A 9,065-nucleotide genomic window follows, 5' to 3' on the forward strand; every position below is an offset into this window, starting at 1 on the left:
GCAGACAGTGTGTAAGATCGGCACTGAGCGGAGCAGGACAGGAGAGTGTCGTCTTCTGTATCCAGATGGACCAGAGGTGTTAAACAAATGTGACTCCAGGTTCAAACTTATGAAAGAAAATCAGACTGTGTTTCTCCATCTGACGAATTTAACAGGAGATGACAGTGGAAGCTACACCTGTGAGTGTGCACACAACAGAGGAACATATGCGCTCCAACTCAATGTAACTGTGGAAGGTAAAGTGAGGATTTATTAAACGCCTTTTAATCCAGACTTAATGTATTCCTGTGGGTATTGGTACTACATGTGTGGGTGTACAAAACATAGAGGGCTCTCATGGAAGGTGAACACAGGTTAACATTATGCTTAATGTGTTGCAGGATCTATTTTCTCACTTCTTTTTCATTATTAATCTTTTGATTTGAGCTGTTCTCTCACACATGGTTTGATGTTTTTTTTCAGGCGAGGAAGAGTCGACCGGTTCAACAAAAATATTAACTTTAATCTCTTCTGGACTCCTTGGTGCAGTAGGAGCCATCATTATAACCGGATTAATTCTGGCATTTACCTACTGGAAGAAAACTCAACACAGGTAACAGACTTCAAATTTATTTATGTGTTACTGCAATAGCTTAATTTGAATATTAACCTTTTTGTTTTTAATTTTAAAATTTTCTGGAGCAAGTTACTCTTCTAAACCTTGATTTTCATGCTTGTGCATGTTTCACGTTTCATGTTTAACACTATCCTCTGTTATTATCTAAAGCTACTCAGTACCAGTAACACCTGGATTATCTGTGCATGAAAGTCCCGGCTCTTTGGTGAGTAATGTATTTAAAGTCTAGTTTGGGTTAAAGAGGACAATTAAGTTTTAGATTTTGACTTCAGCTGATGCTTCTTTGAGTGGCACAATGAGCATTAGAAAATGATCAAGTTATAATTAAATGATTAACACACCGTGAGTGAAAAGTAGAAAGAAGCCTGTGTGTGAGCGTTCCCTGACACAAAAGCAGTCGTGCCATGTACTATATACATTTTCTGTCCATTTAAAGTTTGTTTTCCTATAACCAGGGAATATATGCAACACATAAGGGACAACTATGCAGACTGCAATAACTTTTTCTCAACATAATTAAGATTAGTTAATTATTTACATTAAGTAATGTGTGCAAAGTGGCATTTTGTTTTTAAAATGCAATTATTATAATTGTGTTTTGGGTGGAAAAGCGACTTCCAGATTCTCCCCACACTGCTCCATTATTATTTCTATTTTTTAATTTTATTTGTTTTTTCTCTTTTTCAGTGTATTTGTTTTTATTCTTCTTTGAAAACAATAAAAAATTAAACATACTTCAGTACAACGAAGTACGTTGGGATACCTCCAGTTATGGTAGCTCCTAGTCCCAGTGACTGATATATAAAGAGGCCCCCAGGGTATGGGGGGTGTTTTTGGTGGTGCTCATCCTTTGAGCTGGCTGACTGCTGTCCAAAAAATAGTGATGGTGTCAATTTTTGGAAATCTCTAACTGTTTTAGTTACACTTCATTCTCCTCTTGGCCCATGCCACCGAAAGCTGCTCTTTTGTGTGTTATGAGCTGCTCCTTTCTTCTTCTTCTCAGATACTCCCAACAAATCCCTTCCTCTGTTGTTTACTAATATTGACATTTAATTTATTTATTTTCCTTATTACTTATATATTTGTATGAATGTTCATGTATGTGTGCACATATGTGCAGGTATATATTTACATGTTATGTATGTATATATGTGGATAAACTTCGATGTCAGGTTAATGATTGTTATCACCGTGGATATTCCTTCTTTCTTATGTCATTTGATTTCATTTACATCTTTCCCCCCTTTCCTTATTCTATGTCCTTGTCTTGTTTTTGGTTTATTAAAAATAAGATTCAAAAGAATTAAAAAAAAAATCTTCTTACAGGATGAAGATGACACAGAGAACCCCTACGCAAGCCTTCAGCAGCCGACAAATGACCTCTACCAAACTATCAGCCCGGTTCATCATCAACACAATTTCGGGAAAAACTTAACAAGAACCACAGAAAATTTCTGCTGTGATGATCAGGACAATGATCCAGACTACAGTGTCTATGAAAACATTCAAAGTTAAAGTCAATCTAGTATCCAACACGGCCCCTCATAAACATCTGAGCATTTTCTATCACCACTATTCTCACCATTCACAAATATGTATTTGTATGACAAGTCACCGGTAAGTTCAACACAATATTCTAGAGCAGCGGTCTCCAATCTTTTTTGCGCCACGGACAATATTTTCACGGACCGGCCTTTAAGGTGTCGCGGATAAATACAACAAAATAAAACTAGTACCGAAAAAAGAAGATTTATTCATAACACACGTGAAAAGACTCAGGAAAACCGAGTTAACGATAAAAACGATAACAAAATAACGCTGAAAACCGATAAAAACCCTGAAAACCAGACATTTCACACCTGAGCCTCAACTCTCGCGGCCCGGTACCAAACGACTCACGGACCAGTACCAGTCCGAGGCCCGGGGGTTGGGGACCACTGTTCTAGTGGATAACGTCTTTAAACTGTGATCACATATTCTCTTTCTTACAATACAAAGACAACAAACTGAAATATAACTCGCTCCAGAAGCTGTTTCATGCCTTCAGTTCTGTATAATCATCTTCAGATCTGCCTCCCACAGACTCGTCACTGCCAGACTCCATGAATATAACAGAGAGTTAAGTCTGAGCATTTTGATCATGATTGTGCTGTGTTGGCTATAAATGACTCATATGTAATCACTATTGTAGAAGAAAATAAACCAAAAGATTTTAATGTTTAAGTTTTGAAGGCATGCAAAATAATTTTAATCATGAAATCTTAATTTGATAAAAGTTAAGTCATTGCATTGCACAGAGTGCATTTTTATCATGCACTTGTGTTTTAAGGGTGCTATATGAAAGTGACTTTGCAAAGAGCTGCATAGAGGATGCAGACTTCTATTTACAGATCAAATTTAGGCCTCTAGCTGAAAACCACCAGAGCAAACATGTCAGTTTTAGCAGCAACATCTCACTTATTTTCTCATCAGATATGGTAAGACCCTTGGTCATTAAAAAGTAACTTTTTAATTCTTTTAGTTGCTCATAGTGAATTTGATGTGAGCAAATTAAAAAATGCACCACAAAGCATCACTCAACTGTTTTTCTCCAACACTGCATCAGATTTAAGGGAGTGAGGAGACCAGTCTCAATAGTTTTCGTTAGGTCTATCTAAGCACAAACCTTTGCTGGGACAAACGAGACAACCTACTGCAGCAGCTAAACAAGACACATGACCGAGCTCTTTGTGTAATCTCACGCATGAGCGAGGCCGACTGAGGTCAAGCGCTGTTCCTCCCACTTGAACCCCGTCAAACTCTCTGCTGGCTTCACCGTAGCGCTCCTTTTATTGTGGTTACATGAATATGTGACATCTTACACAGGCATGTGTGTGAGCAGAGTATACCTGTCTGTGTGTAAGTGTGGGTGTGTGTGTGGGTCACAATATGACCCTGTGAATGACTCCCCACATAGCCGGCACCAGGAGTCTCCTGGGAGTCCTCCTTGCAGGAGTCCACCTAAACAAAGGACTCCTGTAACTGAACAGATACAGAGTATGTATTCCACCACACCATATGTCACAAGACAGGATGCGACCTTCCCATGAACTTAAGATGTATATGAGGTATGCCAGAACACCACAGGGAGTGAACGTCCTCCCATCTCATGGTGCACACAGAATCTTAGCAGACCTACTAAGGATGAGACATTCTATCAACATACAAACGATTATATATCTCTAAGCATAAATGATTATATGTTTCTAAGTACAAATGACAACCCTACATTATTACTGTCACAGTTTTAAACCTGAAATCTTTGCTCTTATTGTTTGAAAAAAAAAAAAGGAGCAAAATTGTGTTAAATGTCAGAAAACTAGAATCCTGGCACTTTTAAAATTATTGGGAAAAACCCGACAATGCCACCCTGGGACATTCACTTGGAGAATATCTTGCTTGAAACTATGCTAATGACCAAGAATTCACTCAGGTCTGTTAAACCTCAGACAGAGACGCGGTTCAAGGTGTAAGAACAACAATTTATTGACAGCAATTTAAAATATGTCGAATTAAAAGAGCCGGTCACTGAATTGCATATGTGCTATAAATTCAGAGATGAGACTTAAGGGCGAATCGGATGCCCAGAAAATCACCAACTCACACCTGCAGCTCAAACCACGAGTGCATGAACAATTATGGCACACAAAACTCTGACCTTAAACTGTGAATGTTGCTACTGTCTACTTCTGGTGTCCAGTTTTGGTGAGGCTGTGCAAATTGTAGCTTTAGTTTCCTATTCTGAGCTCATAGGAGTGCATGGTACCCAGTGTGGGCTTCTGCTGTCGTGGCACATCTGCTACAAGGAGTTCAGAGAACTCTTCTGCATAGCTTGGTTGTATCAAGTGTTGCCTTCATCTCAGCCCCACACAATGTGGCCATTCTCCTCTCACCTCTGGCCTTTCTCCTTCAGACCATTTGTCTGTGAACCCCAGAGATGGTTTTGTGTGAAAATCCCAGTAGATCAGCAGTTTGTGATGTACAAAGACCTCCAGCAACCATGCCATGTTCAAAATGCTTTTCTTCCTGATTCTGATGCTTGGTTTAAACTTCAGCAGGTTTCCTGTTCTTTGCATGCAACAGTTTTATCTTGCATTTAGGGATTCAGTGATAACTGTGTTCACTCTTCCTGAGGCTTGGAGTGGTACCTATTATACTGTACTTATAATAACTAAGGGCCCTGATATTATTTTTGTTTTTTTTCAATAGTCAATCAATGACCTCGTGAGCTGGCAGATATTTCATCTGCTGAGTTTTTAACACTATTAAAGTTTCCCACGTGTTTCTGAATGCGCTGAAATTTATTACACTTGTGTTTTACTAAAACAGAAAACAATAACTGCAAATAACCTTATAGTGATTTGCAAAATGCTGCATTCTGCTTCTATTTACATTTTACACAGCATCCCAACTTTCTTAGCAATAGGTTTATACTTTCTGTACCTTTTTTCCAGTAAATGAGGTTTATCTTGTTAAAACGACAGTGAAAGTGAAAGGGATTACTTTCTGACAGTAGTGGGAACATATGACTGTGGACCTGGTGTTTAGTGATGTCACTTTTTAGCATCACTGCGCCAATCTGCTGCTTTGCTTTCTTTTTCAGTCTACAATTACTGCAAATGCTCTTCCTTTGTAAGAAAAGTCTCACCTAGATGTACGTCTGTGAGAAGTGGTCGTTTCAGGTTCACCAGTGTCGTCCTCTTTAATCCTCTGCACTGTTGGCACGTGTTACACTGTTGCGCAAAGACGTCTCGATGAGTGTGGATTAAAATCATCGCAATAACTTCTGACACACTGTTTGTATTGCATTGTCACTGATTGCAGAGAGTCTTGTGAAAAGATCGAGAGGAGAGCCGGTTATGACTCCATATGAAACTCACATATGCTCCAATGAGACACAGAATGTAATTACGCTGATTGTCTGTAAAATCAGAACAGTGCTGTCTGCTGTCTCGACACGGGCAGGACTTTGTTAATGAATGTGACTCCAGGTTCACGGTGATGATGGGAAATGAGACTGTACTTCTCCACCTGACTGGTTTAACAGCAGAGGACAGTGGGAGATACACCTGCGAGTGCATAAAACCTGATGGAACATTTAATCTTCATGTTAATGTCCCCGTAAAAGGTAACTCACTTTGTTCTTTGTTTAAATCGACCACACTGTGACTAAATTTATATTCGTTTAAATGAATGAATCTTTGTTTTAAATATGTCTGATATGATAACGCAGTGCATGATGTGTGTTTGATTTACAGATGATGTCAGTCAGAAAAAATTAAATCAGAAAGACTTCAGCCAAAATGACTAATTCCATTTATTTGATTGGTGTGGTGTTGCCGTCATCATAATAAGTGGAGGTATTTATCTACCAAGTGAAGAGTCAATGGTGAGATAATCTTTGACTGTAATGGTATTAAAGCTCATTACACCATTTTGATTGACGTCTTTTGTTAAGGCGCTGTTTGAGGTCAGAAGCATCCGGACAGTGTGTGCATGAAACTCACAGCTCTTTGCTGAGTAACATATTCTCATATTCTAAACACCAGCTAGTTTAAAGTTTGTTACTAGACACACAGAAATGCACATTTACAGTCTTGTGAAGAAAAAACAAAAGACGTTGTAGTCCGCTGAAAAACTAAATACACACATGATTTAGTAGCTTGTAGAACCATGTAAGTAAATCTGCATGCACAGGTCACACTGCAGCATTGAGGTCTGAACTTTGACTCCATTTTTTCTTTTTCCGCCGCTCTGCTGCATATTTGATGCTGTGTCTGGGATCATTGTTCTTTCAAATGACTCAGTTTCACCCAACCTCCTGCTGTTAAACAGATGGTTCTAGAATACTTTGGTATACAGAGGAGTTCATGGACAACTCAATGAGTGCAAGGGCCCCAGGTCCTGTGGCTGCAGAGCAAGCCATAATCACCACAGTGCCACCATCGTCCTTAACAGTTGGTCTGAGGTGTTTGTGCTAATATGTTGTGGTTGGTTTTTTGCATTATGAACAAACATCTCCACTTTGGTCTCATCTGTCTAAAGGTGCATAAAGTCTTTTGGTTTGTTCAGCAGCAGCTTTGCAAAGATGTGCTGCCATGGCCTTTTCAGTCAAAAGAGGATTTCTCCCAGCATCTCACCCAAATGAACCGTACTTGCTCAGTGTTTTCTAATTGTACTGTCATGAATTTAAAATACGCAGATCCTGACTGAAGCCTTTAGAGTCTGAGGTGCAGCTCTGTTTCTCTGAACATTGCACTGGTTGACCTCGGGGGTGAATTTGTCAGGATTTCTACTCCTGTTATGATCGTGACATTGCGTTAACACACTACGGTTACATGGTTACGTGTATATTTATAAAGTATATATAATTATTTGTTGAACCGACTATTGCAGTTTCCCCACGCTTACCTCAGCCTATGACTTTTTTAGCTTGGTTACTTGCACAAATAGGAAGTGGCTGTGAGTTGATTATGTTTGTGTGACAACAAGCATTATATGCTATTTTTCAAGAACATGAACATGACCCAGATGACCCCTACACAAGCTTTCATCAGCCAGCAAATGATCCCCACCAAACACTCTCCTCTGACCAGCATCACACCCAGACACACTCAGCACAGAAACTGTCCCAACTTAATTATCAAGAAATGGATCAGAGGTTTAAAATCTCTGAGAAACCAAAAGCTCGGTTACTACGGACTGTTGTTTGCCACATCGTTTAAATATACTTTGGCAATGTCACAAATGTCATGGTACTGGGTCTATGACCCAGTGTTTTGTGTGTTTCAGTTTTATTCTTTGATTATGGTTATTTTCTCTGTGTTTCATGGTTTATTTTGAAGGGTCTAGTGTGTTTTTGTCATTGTGTTTAGGTTCACTCCCCCTGTGGCATCATTATGTTTATTTCAGTCAGCTGTTTCCCCATGTGTTCCCCCTGATCACCTCCTGTGTGTATTTAAATCTGTCTTCCTTTGTTCATTATTCAAAAACACCAGTTTGACAACAAATTTATTTCCATCTGCAGTATTGATTATGGGGAATGTCTCATGCTCCTGAAACACTGATCATTTAGCTGACCTCATTTCTTTAGGCATATAATTTTGTAAAATGTTGTTAACCTAGACCTGATCGACTGAAATAATCCCAGCCCAAAACATTTCACCACACACTTATATGAACCAATATTCATAACACTGGGTGAAACTCGTAATGCAATCTAAACACAACAAAATGTTTGGAATATGACTCCTTTTTTTCATGATCATCAATTGTGCACAGTTACTCACAGATCTCTCTGATTCTCTGTCTCTGTAAATGCTAGTTGGAAAAAATATTGAAGAATCAAGAAGTTTATTGTCATTTACACCGGGGGAGGTCCTTGATGATGTTGTGTCCCCTTTTTATAAACAGGGTATTATAAGTGACCTGCAGTGATCAGAACCTCTTTTCTGACGCTTGCATTCGTGATCCTGTTCTTTCTGTAACTACCTAGTAGCTCGTGACCATATGTGAGGGCAGGGATGTAGATCAACCTCTACACCAAGAGCCTCACCTTTATGCAGCACTCTCTTTACTACACAGACTGGTGCAGTGTCTGTATCACAGCAGCTGTAAAAGTGGACAGCAATTCAGACCTGGTGATGATTTTCATTCTCAGAGCTTCACACCTGGCTGTGAATGTTGAATGTGAATTGTTGGCAATGTGGACCAAGTTCCTACAATGGTTGTACTGAAATGAGCCACCATCTCAAAGCGAACTTCATCCTCCCCAGATGCTCAGCTACTGCCTCAGTGACCTTACCCCCAGTGATGGGTGTGTCAGTTTTCCTTCCACTGTCTGACTACATCCTCTGTTCAAGTCAGCAACACCCCACCCCAAAGGTGGAGAACTTGGTCCACTGTCCCCAGCCCCGGCCCATCCTCTGAAAGTTGTTGAAGTTCTGCTGGAGGTGGGAGTTGAAGGTCTCAGAGACCAGGGCCTCTGCCAGTGTGAGAGAGTGCACAAGGTCTGTCCAGCATGCTCTCCCGCCAGCTGACTCACTACCATGTGATCAGTTCAGTCCACCTGAATCTCTATGATGTAAAATGGGGTGAGCTGGTCTTGTATGTTCCTTGGGTTGCTAATCATCTCCTTAGTCTTCTCAGCCTTTAAGGAGAGATGATTTTATTTGCACCAGGACACCAGCTGTGCCACCTCTACCCTGTAAGCTGTCAATAATAAGCCAGATGACGGTTGTGTAGTCAGTTAAGTTGATGGAGGTGTTTCTTTGGGCGAGGACGCAGTCATAGGTGGAGGTTGTACACGTACAGGAGTGGACTGAACACACAGCCTTGTGGATCCTTTGGATCCTTGTTCTCGGTGTCTTTGTGCCTGATGTCCTGGTACCAGCTATGGCTGCATAAAGTC

General features: G+C 40.1%; 1 protein-coding gene across 1 annotated transcript in view; it reads left to right on the forward strand.

The window, feature by feature from the left end:
* Nucleotides 1–9,065, forward strand: part of LOC121813081 — a 57,928-nt gene that overhangs the window by 44,085 nt on the left and 4,778 nt on the right. The window lies entirely within an intron of this gene.

This window comes from Haplochromis burtoni, unplaced genomic scaffold (assembly GCF_018398535.1).
Source record: "Haplochromis burtoni strain Fernald_Lab_line unplaced genomic scaffold, NCSU_Asbu1 Contig_1124, whole genome shotgun sequence".
In the NCBI taxonomy this organism is placed as follows: Eukaryota; Metazoa; Chordata; class Actinopteri; order Cichliformes; family Cichlidae; genus Haplochromis; species Haplochromis burtoni.